The sequence below is a fragment of the Lactuca serriola genome, chromosome 9 (genome assembly GCF_051521515.1).
Source record: "Lactuca serriola cultivar US96UC23 chromosome 9, Lser_US96UC23_V15, whole genome shotgun sequence".
NCBI classification, from domain to species: Eukaryota; Viridiplantae; Streptophyta; class Magnoliopsida; order Asterales; family Asteraceae; genus Lactuca; species Lactuca serriola.
Window position 1 is genome coordinate 38,302,209 of NC_136416.1, and position 18,702 is coordinate 38,320,910.

Sequence of the window (18,702 nt, forward strand, 5' to 3'; positions counted from 1 at the left end):
TATTTATCAGAGGTTTTAGCATGCGTGTTGCATAATTCCGTTGACATCGCTCCTCCGTAATGTTGCTACATGTCAAGGTCTATGTGATCTGCGTAGCTACATACAATAAGCGCATGTTGCGCGTATGCGCGCGTGACACAAAACGTGGATCTAGTAAATTACATAACTTCTCCATACGTGCTTCGTTTTTTATGTTCTTTATATCTACGTGTAGCTATCGACGATATCTACAACTTTCATTTAGACTTCGTTGGATAAGTCTCAATTTATTTTTAAAGTTTCATTTTTATAGGCTTAGACTGTTATAGTCCGTATAAAAATCATAACTCTCTCATACGATATCTGTTCTTGACTGTCTTTATATCGACAGATAGGTATTGATGAGATCTTTAACTCTCGTTTAGATTGTTTTTCCTAAAAATGAATCAATATTAACTTTGGTTTCTGTGTCGCACGCTATTGTGCTTTAGCTTCTAAAAATCCTAACATCTTCTTATGAAGTCAGATTTGGACATTCTATATATGCACGCTCTCGGTTTTGCGATTACTATGAATTTCATCCAGAATATTTATCCTAAATAGTCCTCCATCAAAAACATTTATTTACGTAATCGGTTGTTTATATTATTTGGAGAAAATGGGGTGTTACATGGCTAATGAGAGACGAAAAATGATAAGGGTGATGGGTGATGAGAGATGAAAATGGCAATAATAGGTCACGACTTTAACAGTACTATTGTATTAAAGGTGTAGTCATCTAGCATAAGATGATGATCATAGACTATTCTAGAGAGTCCATTGAAACACAAGCATGTTCACAACCTTTAGTTGATGAGCTATGTGTTCATAAGATGTACTCTAGTCCGTACTGACATGTATTGTGGAGGAATCCACAAAGCAATACTGTCTACTCGATGTTGCACGATGATTCTTAGGATAGATCCTTGCAGATGATTATATATGAAAACGAGGATATGTAATCAAATTAATTGTTTGATGTGAAATAGATAATTCACCAAATTAATTATACTATTATGGGTTGAGAACTCTATGTACTCACCAGGTTTCCCAACCTGACCCACTTAGTTTCTTTGTATCATAGGTAACAGTACAAAGGTACATGGATAATAATGTTTGGATCTAATGAGAGATCCGAGGAGATGTAGGCCATTAGTATAATAAGATGTTGTAAGGCTTGTAACGACTATGTTTATGATTTTATTTATTATATCAGTTATGACATTTCAAGTTTTTAATAATCAATGAAAAAAATTTCTTCAGAAATACTTTTTATGGGATGAATTCCGCATTTATAATAAACATTATGTTTTAAAATAAGCATAGAGAAACGGCCGTTTTTGGGCCGTGAAAATAGGGATGTCACAGTTGGTATCAGAGTATTACTTTAATCGAATTAGGAATACTTTGAGGATTTCTAGACTTAAACTTAGAATTCTAAACGATGGTTGTGATGTATGTCTATTATATTTTAGGTAGTATGCTTGAATTGACACAAGCACTAGAATACATTAGGGTATGTACGTTAATTTCTATTATATGCTAACTGATGTTTACTCTAGCATGCCCTAGGTTGCCTACCTAGATTGCTATTACTTGATTTAAGGTTTGTTGCTGACCTTGATTTATAAACTTTACATGTTCAAGATTCTAAACGTATAAATTAACGTATTAGAGCTGACATATAACTTTTCAGGGGTGATAAGGAGGATTATGCGTCTAAACATAACTAAAACCCTCTCTATCATAATATACTTGCAATTTTCTGGTACGTCGAACAATTTTTTGGTGTACAAAACGTCATGGTGAGAACACACATTGGATTGGGAAATGGTAACGATAACCAACAGCCTGAACCTCGACGTGTGATCGAGCGTGCATCAGAAGTCGTGTCGGTAGTTGAACCGATCACAGTGATAAGAGTTCAGGAAATGAAGCAAGTTATGCTAGACCCACAAATGGAAGACACAAGATGACTATTCGGAAGAATATGGATGAAACTACTACACTAGTTGTGCAACCTGAACTGAATGAGGAACATTCCGAAGAAGGAAGCTACAGTAGGACTGTAGACCAAGCTGAACCACAAAGGGTTAGATGGAATAACCCTGGCAAAGGAATTGAAAAATATGGATGCAAGTACAAGGAATTCATGGATTCCAAACCACCAAGTCTTTCTAGGGTCCCAACACCAGTATAAATTATGGATTGGATCTCTGATATGGAGATGGTGTTTGATAGCTACGACTGCAACAACTGATAGAAGACTATCTTAGTGGTCAGACAACTAAAGACTGGAGTGTTGAGTTGGTGGAAGTTGTTAACTAATTCCAAGTGAAATAAAGAAACAAGGAAGATGTCTTGGGAGAACTTCCATGAGGACTTGAAGATGCAATACTGCTTTGAACAAGATCTTCTAGATATCAGCAATGAATTCCAGAATATGAAGAATGGCAAGATGAGTGTTAGTGAGTATGCTACAACTTTTACTGAGAAGATGAAGCTAGATCCTTACTTAGTTCCTATTGAACTTTCCAAAGTAAATAAGTTTGCTAATGGACTACCAACGGACTTTGGCCCAACGGTGAAACTAGCAACTACTCTGAAAGCATCCATCTTTGTGGCTTGGAATGTAGAGAACTAGATAAGAGAGAAGGGTCTGGAAAGATTTGACACAATAGAGAAAAGGAAGCTTGAGGGATATTCAAGGTCCAATAAGAAAATTAGATTCTCAAAGTTTGACCCTAACGACAAGAGGTATGGGGGTAACAACGAAGCCAAGTGGTGTGAGAAGTGCAAGAAGAAGCACTTTCGGAGATGCGATGGAGAAGTGACCTACTTTAAGTGTAGAAGGGTTAGTATTTATTCCAAATATTGTACATTTAATGACAAGATATGTTACTGATGTGGAGATAAGGGGCATATTTCGAAGGATTGCCCAAAGAAAAATGAATCAACAAGGCCAAATGTGCCGTTGAAGCTAAAGGAAAGAGCATTCCATATGATCCTTGATGGAGCAAATGTTGCTGCAAGAGATCAAGAATATGGAGCTGCTTGTCTAGAGTTCGGGATATGAAGAAGTCATATAGATAGTATTATAATATGTAGCCTAATGTAAGACGCATAGAGTATGATAAACTTGAATAACATTGTAATCGTTTTCAACAACTAATACAATCTCTAATTATATTATACTATTTGATGGGTTAAATTAATATATGACTTTCTTGTATGGTGACTTGGAGAACTGCGAGACAATTCTTAGGAAGAGTATAAGTAGGTTTGAAAGGTAGTAGAGGCCTATACTGCCAGAAGCACATGACTCGCACTTGGATCAGGAAAGCTGCACAACGTTATTGAGGCACTAGTAATCGAGTTTGTTTTGTTTCCATCGTTAGCATCGTTTCGGTAATGACTAAGAAAATAAATGTTATTCCAACTCTATTAGTCATAACAAACTGAGTCCGATTATGATAAATTTGTGAAGTAAGCCATGTGCGATGTGGTATCCATCTTTAGTAGCGAGACTAAATAAAAAATAATCGAAGCGATCAACAAAATTATTGTAGCCATCATTAAGGCTAGACCACCAGTACCTAGAAACGCTATGCAACACCCCAAAATTTTCAAACTTTTTTAAACTGTAAAATGTTATGGTTTAAACAAAATCATTATGTGTATTAACCCACATTTAACAAAAAGCGGTCCCACGAAAACATTTATGATTAAAACATTGGATGTTACCATTAAGCATCATACAAACCATAGCAAGCAACTATGAATTACATTGGTACTATAAATAAGGAACTTAACAAGTTCCACTCCATTCTCTATCTCATAACTTCTACTTCCATGTATCATCTTTTTCTTTGAATATAACCTGGGATACATGGCATTAAAAAAGAGATACATAAGACAAAAATGTATTGTGAGATACTTGGTTTTGTGACCCAAAACATTTCAAAGTATTTACATGAAAAATCATTTCATACATAACATAACATAGTTTTAGACCATAAAATCATTTCATACATGGCTAGTCCTCCCCTAATTCCTTTCCTTAACGCAACACTCTTCAAACACTACATATGCAATATATGGAAATAAGTCATTAAAAGGACTAAAATACCCCTTACTGGCTCGATTACTAAATTTTATTGCTTCAAACTATTCCTCGTGTAAAAATATGAATGTTGGCGAAAATCGTGTATATATCTGAGTCCATATGAAAAAGTAATGAAGAAAACAAGAAAACCTCTAGTAGAGACTTCCACGGACCATGGAAATTAAGGTATGGATATCCATTGGCCGTGTTTTCATGTTTGCACACACACAAAACTCAATTTTTCTGAAAATAACACCCTACTTTACATAGTTCTTGAAGAATCTTTTCCAATTCACTTTGTACCATTTGTTTAGGTTCTCACACATGATTAGGAGGTGTTTTATCATCCAAAAACACTCCACATAATCCATTAAGTGCTCATTGAAACCATTTAAGAACATACTGGTTCTCAAATTCAATAAGAAGGGTTGAGTAGCCAATTGTTCAATTGAGCATTCAAAACTCACAAGGTTTTTTCCTAACTTATTGAACACCCATATGAAAGTTTAAAAACATATAAGACCACCATTAATATCATTGTAATTACATAATATCATTTCTAGAGTCTCAATTCATGTTTATAAGGTTTTTTCCTCAATTCCATTCCATGTTTCCCAATTAGCCATTTAAGTCAAAACGGTCATTAGAGCTAGAACTTCACTGAAATCCATTCATGTCTATTTTCATTATCATTTCTCTAGTTTCAATTCATATTTATGAATGTCATTCATTTTTAATATGTAAATCATCATGTAGTTATCCTTAGATTTCCCAAAATGCCCCTATGGCCAAATGTTTCATGAATTTAACTAAATAACATTCATGTCTTCATGTTTTTGCATTCAAATCATGTTATTAGTATCAACTCATGTTTATGAGTATAATATACTCATCAAAGGCTTACAAACGTAATATCCCTTTCTCTTCATCACATTTCACTCAATTCCATTCCAATTATAAAGTATAAATGATTCTACCATCATGTATAAATTTGAGCATTCTAATTGGATTTGTTGCTATCAAATATCATATAGGTCATAGAATCCAATCCCATTTCATCATCAATTGAATTATCCCTAATTTGGGTTTTCTAGGGTTCATGGTGATTTTTACTAAAATCGTCAAATCCATTATTGGGGTGATTGGATTAAGATTAAAACCATGGAAATCGCTTAAGGGAGGTTAGAAACAAAAAACCTAATCATTAAATCGAACTAAATTCGGCATTGGGGTTCATCCCCTTCATCAATTTGAATTCTAAGCTAAAAAGAGGAGAAGATATTTACCTTGCAAGCCTTGATTCATTCATTCATTTTCTTGATTGACCAATCCACCTATTGAACCAAGACCTAGAAGATGAAGGAGGTGAAAATCGCTATTAGCTCTCCTTTGGAATCTCAAAACATGACCTGAGAGAATGAATGGGGTGTTTGCATCTTAATTCTAAATATTTTCATAATTTCTCCCTTTAGTTTGCATCTTTTGGCGAAAACCCACCAAACCTCAAAATTTGTGATTTTAACTTAAGTTTTAACATAATAAGTCCATCTTCATACCTTTTATAAACTTAGTAGTCCCTTCCATTAATTGAGTTAACCCTTTGGTCAAACTCACTTTGCCAACTTCACACTTTTGGTCCTTTAACTTTTAAAGTTTTACTATTTTCACTTCTTACTTTCTAAAATTCACATCAATTAATGATATGATTATTCCTAGATGATTTAGCTATATAAATCATTTTTCGTTTATTTTCTGTATTAATTTAAGAACCTAGTCTTAAATTTTTAGGATGTTACACGTTACCTACAATGATGTGGTTGTACCATATTAGAACATGAAGGAAGGTGTCTTCCATGCTAGAGTTTGACTCATAGAGACCTGAGTCTAGCCATTGCATCATGTGAAGTAAGGCCATTAGAGCATGAAAATTCAATTCATTAAGGTATATATAGTACATACCTTATCATGGATCAATTTTGTTGGAGAAGCAACATGAGTCTCCGAAGAAGGTCGAATTTGTAATTCAAAGGTTAGGAATGAAGGTCCAAAAAGTTTGAGCACCAGCAGTAGCTAAGAAGTTCAAGAGCTTGATGAGGAAGGCATAAGAGTTACGGTTATAGCTTAGGACAGAAAAGTGACTTGTAGATCATCATCCATCCATGTTTTACTGATGATTCCTTGACATAATCATCCCAAGGGGGAGATAATTGTAATGCCCATAACTTCGGGCAAGAAATTTGAGATATAATAAGTAATAATTATTATATTCTATAACCCTCGAATAGGGAAATCGTTGGTCATGCGCGTTGCAAACTACATATTATAAGCCTTTTTGTAGATTTATTGATAAGCAATAAAATAACGTTTTCGATAGAAGATTATTTAGGATAAATAATCTTGATGAAGTTGCAGTAGTCATGATGGTGATTTTTTAGTTATAAGGAACACTCGAATCAGACTTCGTATGGAGAAGTTATGATCATTTTAAGTTTCACGTTCAACCCAATATGGCAAAGCGTGTCGTAAAGGTGAATTTTAGATAGGTTGCGTATTATCCTAAGTAATCTAAATGAAAGTCATAGTAATCATAAAAGTGAACTCGTGCATATATAAAATGTCTACGTCTGACTTCATATATGGAAGTTATGTTTTTTTTGAAGTTTCAGCGCAACTGTGTTAGAACAGAAATCGAAATTAAAATCGGTTGATTGTTAGGAAAAACAATCTAAATGAGAGTTGAACATCTCGTGATTAGGAGTCCGTTAATATAAAGACAATCGATAATGGATGTCATACGAAAGAGTTATGATTTTTATACGGACTTTAACAATCTAAGCTTGTTAAAAATATAAATTTAAAATTAAATTGAGAATTAGTTGACGGATTCTAAATGAAAGGTGTAGTACTAATTGATAGCTATCAGTGAATATAAATAGAATTGAAAATGGAGCTCGTATGAAGAAGATATGAATTTTTGAAATTTTGGAAATACGCTCGTACACGATAAACACGAAACATGCTTCTAGAAGAGAAGGCGTAGGCATGGACCAACAGAAAGGTGCCACATGTCGCGAGGAGGGAGGCCGACCAGGCCAGGGTGTGGCGCGCTCCTGATCTAGGCGCAACGAGCAAGTGCAAAATTCTGCCTATAAATAGCTTTCTTGTAACACCGTAAAATTTCAAACAAATTTTCACATTTTAAAAACAATTTAATTCACAATATTATAAAACACATTGTTTCATATATTCAACATAAGTCAAAATCCCAAGATCATAACATATAAATAAAACTCTGTGTGTGTGTGCTGATCATGTCGGCGCCTTCCCGCGATCCTCACTAGTACCTGAAACACATAACACAAAACACTATAAGCACGAAGCTTAGTGAGTTCCCCAAAATACCACATATAACACATATTAGCCACTCAAGGCTATAACTCTGGTGGGCCCTTGGGCCCTAACTCTGTGGACCCCCTGGTCCTAGCTCTGTGGACCTTCCGGTCCTAACTCTGATATACTCACAGCATAAATCACATAGAAATAATGCAGTGCAACACATCACATAGATAGCATACAAGATACTCTATCACATAACTCTGGTTACCTACTCAAGGTAAAGTATAGTGAGAAGACTCACCTCGGATGTCTCGGTAATATCTCGCTCGCGTAAACACTGATCTAGCCTCTGCCTAAACACATAAACGATCATCTCAATTAATAACGGCTCTCCATACTAGACTAGATCCTCGCATGTCCTCTAATAAGGCTAAAAGACCATTTTACCCTTCAAACAGTCCACAAGTCCAATTGTTGACCAAACCCAAAAAGTCAACAAAAGTCAACGGTCAACCCTTTGACCAGACTCGTCGAGTGCACAATTGTGACTTGGCGAGTTCAGTCATGAACTCAAGTCCTCTAAATCCCCAATGACTCACCGAGTCACTTCCCCAACTCAACGAGTCACAAACTGTGTGATTCTTGGGGAAAAATTATCCTACTCGCCGAGTCTGTTCTTGGACTCGGCGAGTTCATGCCATGCTCAAACTCAAATGACCTCCTGAGGTCAGATATGTTCCTCTAATACATATATCTGACCTTCCCAAGTATGATAATTACGTAAAGTTCAGATCTTGATGCTCATGTAAAGGCCCAATGGCTCTATTTGGAGAAATGACCTCAAATATGACATCCTAAGCTCATGTCTCCTAATATTAATCATAAAGATCAAAGGGTTAAGGTCTCTGGACCTCTTTGGATCCAGATCCAAAGCCTCATCACGAGAAGGGACCAAATGCTCATCAAATCAAGCCTCTAAAGGGTCTAGAAAACCCTAACTCCAAAGGTTAACACCAAAACTGAAGAAGGATCGAATCGATACCTCAAATATGAAGTCCCTAGGCTCTGAAATCTACAGAATAGCACCCTCTTCAGCTCCTTCTTTCCTTGGTCACCGTCTTCTTGCAAGAACACCAACACAAGGATCAAAAATGGCCTCTCCTCCCTCACAAACGTTCTAGCTCTCTTGGGGTTTCTCTCAAGGGTTTGGTAGCCGCAACTGAAGGCTATAAGAGCCTTTAAATAGATCCCAGACCCGAGAAATTGGGGTTTCACTTAACAGCGTGGACTCGCCAAGTCCACGAGTCGACTCGCCGAGTCCGGTCACCAATCCGGATAAAACCTGCGGTCCTACTCGGCGAGTCTAAGCATCAACTCTCCGAGTCCCTCCCCAAACTCAAAATAAAAGAATAAAATAATTTACCTGGAAATCCGGATGTTACAATTCTCCACCACTAGAATCAGATTTCGTCCTCGAAGTCTCATTCTGCAAACAACTCTAGATGCTGCTCACGCATCTCTCACTTCGTCTCCCAAGTCAGCTCGGACCTTCTCCGATGTTGCCACTGGACCTGCACCAGGGGCACTTCCTTGTTCCTCAGAACCTTGATCTTCCAATCCATAATTGCAACCCTTCTCTCAACGTAGTTTAGGCTCGCGTCCACCTGGATATCCTCTAACGGTACCACCGCCGACTCATCGGCCACAGACTTCCTCAACTGCGATACGTGGAAGGTGTCATGAATCTGACCTAACTTTGCAGGTAGCCCCAACCGGTATGCCACCTTGCCTACTCTTGCGATCACCCTGAATGGACCAATATATCGGGGCCCTAACTTGCCCGCTTCCTGAATCGGATCACTCCTTGCCAAGGAGATACCTTCAGGAGAACGAAGTCACCAACTTGAAACTCGAGCTCCAAGCAACGCCTATCAGCGTAGCTCTTCTGACGACTCTGAGCCGTCAGCAATCTCTGCCTGACCTGCTGAATCTGCTCAGTCGTCTGAAGCACTATCTCTGTGCTGCCCATCACATGCTGTCCGACCTCTCTCCAACAAATAGGGGTCCGACACCTCCTCCCATATAATAACTCGAAGGGAGGCATACCAATGCTCGAATGATGGTTGTTGTTATATGAAAACTTATCCAAAGGCAGATATGTGTCCCAACTTCCCCCGAAGTCCAACACATTTGCCTGAAGCATATCCTCGAGCGTCTTAATCGTCCGCTCACTCTGACCATCCGTCTATGGGCGATATGCGGTACTAAAATGCAGCCTCATACCCAACTCCTCATGGAATTTCTTCCAAAATCTAGAAGTGAAACGCACATCTCAATCTGAAACAATCGAGACCGGAACTCCATGTTGTGATACCACCTCCCTTACGTACAACTCCGCCAGCCTCTCAGCAGAATAGCTCTCACTGATAGCAAGGAAGTGAGCGCTCTTCGTCAACCGATCAACAATCACCCAAATTGCATCAACGCCTCTCGCAGTCCTCAGCAATTTGGTGATAAAATCCATGGAAATCTATTCCCACTTCCACTCGGGAATCTCTAATGGCTGCAACTTGCCATGCGGACGCGGATGCTCAGCCTTGACTCTGCGACAGGTTAAGCACCTCTCTACAAACCATGCGATATCCCTCTTCATACAGGGCCACCAATATTCTCTTTTCAGGTCCAAGTACATCTTAGTGGCCCCGGGATGGATTGAGAACCGCGACCTATGCGCTTCCTCCATCAGAATGGTGCGTGCCCCACCCTCAAATGGCACCCAAATCCGACCCTGAATGGTCAAGAGCCCTCGACTGTCGGTGGCAAACTCGATCACCTGCCCGACTACTCGCTCTCTCTTGCGGTTCTCTGGTCTCCCGGCCTCAACCTGGGCCTCTCGAATGGTGTCCAACACTGGCGTCATTACTGCCAATCTCATGCAAATGTCTCGTATCAGGGCACTCTCCGCCCTACGACTCAGGGCATCGGCTACAACATTAGCCTTCCCTGGGTGGTACAGGATCTCGCAGTCGTAATCCTTTACCACATCCAACCACCTTCTCTGGCGCATATTCAGGTTGGGTTGATCCATCAAGTACTTCAAACTCTTGTGGTCCGTGTATATAGTACACCGGACCCCATATAAATAGTGACGCCAGATCTTGAGGGCGAACACCACAGCCCCCAAGTCTATATCGTGGGTGGGATACCTCATCTCATAAGGCTTCAGCTGCCTCGATGCGTATGCGATTAGATGCCCTCTCTACATCAGCACCGCACCCAATCCCGATATCGACGCGTCACAATACACCACAAAATCCTCCATCCCCTTCGGAAGGGCTAACACCGGAGCTTCGCATAATCTCTGGCGAAGAGTCTCAAACGAGGTCTGCTGCTCTGGACCCCATGATAAAGTAACACCCTTCCGGGTCAACCTGGTGAGAGGCACAACAATCTTGGAGAAATCCCTGATGAATCTCCTATAGTAGCCGGCTAACCCTAGGAAACTCCTGATCTTAGTGGGGGATCTCGGCACCTCCCAACTCATCACTGCCTCAATCTTGGCCGGATCGACCAATATCCCATTCTGTTTAACGAGGTGTCCTAGGAACTGAACCTCTCGTAACCAGAAATCGCACTTGGAGAATTTGGCATAAAGCCTCTCCGATCTCAGAACTCCGAGGATCTCCCTCAAATGCTCCTCATGCTGCCCCCTAGAGTTTGAGTACACCAATATGTCGTCAATGAACACGATCACCGAACGATCCCACATCGGCATGCACACTCTGTTCATGAGATCCATGAATGTGGCTGGTGCATTGGTGAGCCCGAAAGGCATCACCACGAACTCGTAATGCCCATAACGAGTCCTGAATGTCGTCTTCTGAATATCCTCATCTCGCACTCTCACCTGATGATATCCAGACTTCAAATCGGTCTTGGAGAACCAAGACGCTCCCTGTAACTGGTCGAACAAATCGCCGATCCTCGGCAAGGGGTAACGGTTCTTGACCGTCAACTTGTTCAACTCCCAGTAGTCAATACACATCCGGTGTGAACCATCCTTTTTCTTGACAAAAAGTATCGGAGCTCCCCACGGCGAGATGCTCGGCCAAATAAACCCCTTCCCCAGTAGCTCCTGAAGCTGCAAGGATAACTCTTGCATCTCTGGAGGCGTAAGGCGATAGGGCACCTTGGCGATAGGTGCTGCCCCCGGAATCAAATCAATGCGGATCTCTACCTGCCTCTCGAGAGGCACACCCGGTAACTCCTCGGGGAAAACATCTGGGAACTCGCACACTATCGGTACCTCATCGACTGACCTCGGTCTCTCTGAATCAACTCTCGTATCCATCACGTAAGCCACAAACCCACTACAGCCCTGCTGTAGACTCTGTCTTGCTCTAGCAGCCGAACAAAATGTTGAACCAGTACGGGTACCCTCACCGTACACCGTAAGAACTCCCCCACTAGGGTCTCGTATAGTCACCAGCTGTCGCTCGCACTCAATAACCACTCCGAATCTGCTCAACCAATCCATGCCCACGATAACACAGACGTCCCCCATCGCAATCGGGAACAAATCAATAGGAAACGCAACACTGAATATCTCGAGTACACATCCTCGAATCACCTCAGTGGCATACACTGCTCTCTCGTCATCTATGGAAACTCTCAGAAGTCGAATCAATGCCTCTCGACTAATACTGATGTGCTGACTAAAGGCTAAAGATACAAAAGACCGACTCGCACCCGAGTCAAATAACACCAAGGCAGGTACAAAATTCACAAGAAAAGTACCTACGTATATCATAATATAAGCACAATATCTCAACATAAAAAAATAGATACATGAAAGAATACATACCAGCCACAACATCGGGTGTTGCGCGGACCTCCTCCAAGGTCAATTGGAAGGCTCTTCCTCGTGCCTTCGGTGCCTCGGCCTTCACCAGCCGGCTCTCTGTAGCTCTGATAGTAGCATGGGTAGACCCCTGAGATGCTTCTTGCACTGACCCTTGCAACTGCGTACACTCTGCCTTCTGGTGTCCGGTCTGGTTGCAGTGGAAATAGAATGCAAACCCCTTGGGGCAATCCTTGGCCATATGCCCCTCCTTGCCACATTTGTAGCAATACCCTGCTCTGCACACCCCGTCATGACTCTTGCCGCACTTGCCACAAGTTCGACCTTTCTGGTTCCCTGTCCTCGAATCAACGGGCTTGGCCCGCTTGGCTGCCGGCTGAGACTGTGTCGGTCGCCTGTCCCTCCCCTGAGACTCCGCCTCCTCCCTAGCCTGAGTCTCCAGCTCTATCTCCCTCTTCCGAGTATTTTCCTGAAGCTCGGCAAATGTCTGGTATGACGAGTTTGCTGCGAACTCTCGTATATCCCTCCTCAAAACGCTCAAATATCTACTCATACGTGCCTGCTCGGAAGACATGTGCTCTGGGCAGAACATCTTGGTAATCACTGTAACAGACTCAGTACCCTGCTTGAGGGTCAAAAACTCCTGGGCCAAACGCTCCATCTCCACCTGGGGAACATACTCCTCTCGGAACATAGCGGTGAACCTCTCCCAGGTCACTGCAGCAAGCTCAACAGGCGAATAGTGCGCCGTCACAAACTTCCACCAGTCCTTCGCTCCCAAGCGAAGCTGGTTCAACACGAATCAAACCCTCAAATGCTCTGGACATGAGCATGTGAAGAAACACCCCTCAATGTCCAAAATCCACCTCATCGCCGCAATCTGATCCTGCGTCCCATCAAACTCTGGTGGTTTTGTGTTGCTGAACTCCCGGAACAGCAACGCATCACCACCCTACGGTCTAGCCGCAGCTACAGCTGCAGTGGCTGCAGCAACAGCAGCATCAAAAAGAGCATCATATCTCTCATCAAAAGTCTCTATCAGCATGGTCTTGATAGACCCAAACATCTCTGGTATCTCTGCCCTGATGGCCGCAGCCACCTCCTCGTGAATGATCCTATGAATCTCCTCATCACTAGCACCGCTACTCTCTGGTGTAAGGCGTGTCCTGACCATGATGTCTCTGAAATACAACATAAGAAAATATCAGGGACTCGTTCGAGTATACTTGCACTCAATAACTCTACCCTACTTTATCTCTGATGCTCCAAGGATTCTTACTTGGACTGTGCACCGCTCCGGTGTCTTAAGTAGTACGGGCCCAATACTACTGTCCACACCGCATCAGTATACACCCTAAGTCCTCCTCCTAGGATCCCAAATTCCAAGTACTCTACTCTCACTAAGCATAGTCTACTCTCTACCAGATCTCTCATAAGCCTCTCGCTGCTATCTACCTCCTCTCAAGCATCTCCTAGCAGCAACCCCTAGGCTAAGGCATCACAAATCATGCCACTCTAGTCCTAATAGAAATACCTAGCCTGCTCTAGCATGCAAAACATATCATATCGTCTCATAACATATAACATAAGGGTATTTTGGGAAATCACCATTCGGGCGTTGGCTGATCATACACACGGCTCTGCTCTACTCTTTTCAAATTCTTTTAATCTTTTAGAAAACTTTGTTTCACTTTTTGAAAAATATCTCTCAAATCCTTAGTTTGAGTTCAGATACGCCCGAAGGTGTACCCGAATCCCTCAAAACTGGCTCTGATACCAACTTTTAACACCGTAAAATTTCAAACAAATTTTCACACTTTAAAAACAATTTAATTCACAATATTATAAAACACATTGTTTCATATATTCAACATAAGTCAAAAATCCCAAGATCATAACATATAAATAAAACTCCACGTGTGTGTGTACTGATCATGCCGGCGCCTTCCCGCGATCCTCACTAGTACCTAAAACACATAACACAAAACATTGTAAGCACGAAGCTTAGTGAGTTCCCCAAAATACCACATATAACACATATTAGCCACTCAAGGCTATAACTCTGGTAGGCCCTTGGGCCCTAACTCTGTGGACCCCCTGGTCCTAGCTCTGTGGACCTTCCGGTCCTAACTCTGATATACTCACAGCATAAATCACATAGAAATAATGCAGTGCAACACATCACATAGATAGCATACAAGATACTCTATCACATAACTCTGGTTACCTACTCAAGGTAAAGTATAGTGAGAAGACTCACCTCGGATGTCTCAGTAATATCTCGCTCTCGTAAACACTGATCTAGCCTCTGCCTAAACACATAAACGATCATCTCAATTAATAACGGCTCTCCATACTAGACTAGATCCTCGTATGTCCTCTAATAAGGCTAAAAGACCATTTTACCCTTCAAACAGTCCACAAGTCCAATTGTTGACCAAACCCTAAAATTCAACGGTCAACCCTTTGACCAGACTCGCCGAGTGCACAATTGTGACTCGGCGAGTTCAGTCACGAACTCAAGTCCTCTAAATCCCCAATGACTCACCGAGTCACTTCCCCAACTCAGCGAGTCACCAACTGTGTGATTCATGTGGAAAAACTATCCTACTCGCCGAGTCTGTTCTTGGACTCGACGAGTTCATGCCATGCTCAAACTTAAATGACCTCCTGAGTTCAGATCTGTTCCTCTAATCCATAGATCTGACCTTCCCAAGCATGATAATTACGTAAAGTTCAAATCTTGATGCTCATGCAAAGGCCCAAAGGCTCTATTTGGAGAAATAACCTCAAATATGACATCCTAAGCTCATGTCTCCTAATATTAATCATAAAGATCAAAGGGTTAAGGTCTCTGGACCTCTTTGGATCCAGATCCAAAGCCTCATCACGAGAAGGGACCAAATGCTCATCAAATCAAGCCTCTAAAGGGTCTAGAAAACCCTAACTCCAAAGGTTAACACCAAAACTGAAGAAGGATCGAATCGATACCTCAAATATGAAGTCCCTAGGCTCTGAAATCTACAGAATAGCACCCTCTTCAGCTCCTTCTTTCCTTGGTCACCGTCTTCTTGCAAGAACACCAACACAAGGATCAAAAATGGCCTCTCCTCCCTCACAAACGTTCTAGCTCTCTTGGGGTTTCTCTCAAGGGTCTGGTAGCCGCAACTGAAGGCTATAAGAGCCTTTAAATAGATCCCAAACCCGATAAATTAGGGTTTCACTTAACAACGTGGACTCGCCGAGTCCACGAGTCGACTCGCCGAATCCGGTCACCAATCCGGATAAAACTCGCGGTCCTACTCGGCGAGTCTAAGCATCAACTCTCCGAGTCCCTCCCCAAACTTAAAATAAAAGAATAAAATAATATACCTGGAAATCCGGATGTTACATTTCTACCCACAATTCAATCCTTACCTCACCAGAAACTATCTTATAGAAATTTTTTCTCTTAAATCCGAAAGTAAGAGTATTCATGTCGGGATTCTGTCTGCAAACTTTTTAATTTTTTTTTTCAGAAATCTATGTAAGTTAAATTACACTTATATTGCTTTCAGTGTACTTACGAGGTTGATATCTATGCTTTCAGTGTACTTATATTGCTTTCAGTGATTCCAAGTTATAATACTGATTGATCTACTTACAAGGTTGATTTCTATGCTAGATTTAGTGGGGTGTTTAAAGTGGGATTTCTAAAAGTATACTATGTATACTAAATAGACCCTACATCCGATATGATCTTACCCGGTTGCTCCTTACTTGATAGATCTTGATGTAGACATTTGGATTGTTGAGGAATCTAGACTATAATTAGTCACCAAGAATATAAGACTAAGACTTAGTAATATGTACCTATGTTATTTCAAAGGAAAAGATAAAGTGTTAGTCAAAGCGCTGCCCAAAATTTAACTCATCCACTTTTAGTAAGTGCGTGCATAGTTACTATCATCTTACACATAGATATGAATTATTTAGATAATTAAATGTTATATGTGCTTATTATCTATGATTAAGATGTTCTGTGTTAGATGAAATAATATAAGGTGATCATTACGTGATTTTTTCTGTACATGTATTTTTATACTTATAATATATTGGGTAGCGATGAGTGATGAGAGATGAGAGATGATGAGGGTGATAGGTGATGAGAGATGACATGTGATGAGGGTGATGGGTGGACCTCGGTTATCTCCTTGCGAACTCTCACCTCCATTACCTCCTGAACCTGTGACCCTATTTGCTTCTAGGTTTGCTATTACATCGGCGACGCATTGGGCTACTAATGCATCAATCGCAGTCGAGTTCATAGGTTTGAGACTGGGTCCGCATTGTCTTGGGTTTCTTCTTGTGTGAGTCATGACTCTAAATTTTATGGCATATGTTAGTTGTTATGATAAGTTTGAGGTTTGCTTTGCAAATTTACTTAAAAGAGTAAACTATATCAAGAAAACAAATAAGATAAGTAACATAATATACAATAAGATCATATATATATATATATATATATATATATTTTCCATTAACTTTAAAAAAATTTTACATCAAATTTCCCAAAAGTGTACAATGATTTTGTTTGAATAGGAAAATCGTCTATTATACATGCAAAAGACATAGTAGTATCCTATTATAAGCTATACTACTTTTCCCTCCTTAAAACCCAAAAGTTATAGTCCCTAGCTTTCCTTCGCTAGAACTATCTACCACATGTCAAAACAAACCACTATCCAAGCCACTAACGGTGTCAACTGGTGTTGTAGGCAACTGATCATAACTTCCATAGTAGCGGCACCTATCTCTGACACCATCAATCTCAACTCTGACTCCCTCATAAGCTGCTCTAAACCCTCGATACAATCTACTGACACTGAACTAGAGAATGGTTATCCTCTAAATGGTCGTATGCGTTGAGGATCTTCATCTCATCTATATCCCTCTCCTGATCCAAATCTCAAACTCTACCAGACAGTAACCTAATCTCCCTCCTTAATAAATCATGATCCTCCTCTACTTGATGAATATGATCCCCGTGTCGCGCGACTCGTGGAACTAAGACCGAGATTGCCCTATTTGTGGGATCCTATGGAATGGGATCGCGTAGAGGTGCATTGGAGGATTCTCCGACCTCGTAAAACCCAATACTCTCCTCCATGATCCACTCATCCACTTGTGGAGTCCATTTGTGGGTGAAGTAAGGCTTCTTTGATGACTTAGGTGATAATGGAGGCGAGGCTGCTCTCTTACGGAATGGAATGGGAATAGACTTTCTGGGGTTGGTTGTGATCTTGGGTGCTGAAGAATGACCACCGAAGGATCGGATATAGGATGAAGGTAGTGGAGCAACAATATCTAGGGATGAATCCAACTCAGCAGTGTCCTCATCTCGAGTCTCCACATGGTTATCATGGGAAGATGAATCCGGGTAAGGTGATCTATCTGTAGTCACTCCACCAAAATCCTTTCCATGTTCCTCATCCTTGATGGGGTCTTCTTCATCTTCAAATGGCTTATCATCGGCTAATACTGGGGTAGGGATAAAGGCATCACTGGATCATAGTCACTCTCTATCTCTAACGTGTGTTGCACACCCTAGCCCTCCTCCGGGCGGGTAAGGATACGACACCCAAGCCCATATATCCTCCATATTGCTCTGATATCCTACATACGGCATCAAACATGAAGATATTTATGAGAGATAGTGTGAGAATCATATAATACATATAATTTCCTATTATTAGTATATAGTAGATAGTATCGCTTCTCTACATGAGGGTATGTCGGATACCTGTCTCTAATCCAGATATCCTCGAGGTGTATCATGCCAATACTAAGTGTTGAATCCTCTTGTGATAGGTCTTAGCCTAAGACTCTAGTCTTTAGAAAATTGATCTAAGCTACCGATCCAAAGATCCTCAAGTTGTAGGCCTCGTCCTAATTTCTTAACTAATCGTACTAAGCTATCGATCCATAAATCCTCAATCGTCTAGGTTGTCAACTACGGCATCCAAGTTTAGGTTGTCAACTACAACATCCTAGTTTAGGTGTGCGTCGTTTGGACCATAAGAAAACTTAGTTGCGCATTCTAGGTCTAGTTGTGGTACGACCGTAGTACTGAAACTAACCCTAAGCTTCGTTTTTTACCTAAAATCTTAAGTTGTGATTTAATTGGATGATTTTTATCATATACGGATATATTTATAAGAATTTGTATAACTCTTTATCTTATTAGTGTTTGATTAGGGTATTTTTATTAATTTTGTGTTTTGCACTTTGAGACTATCAGGTAAGGATCGACCAGATGAAAAGTGTCGGAGGGCAGGGCCATTTTAGCATATAGTCATTTTGAAATCCAGCAACCCAAGCGACAATTCAAACTAGTCACCTC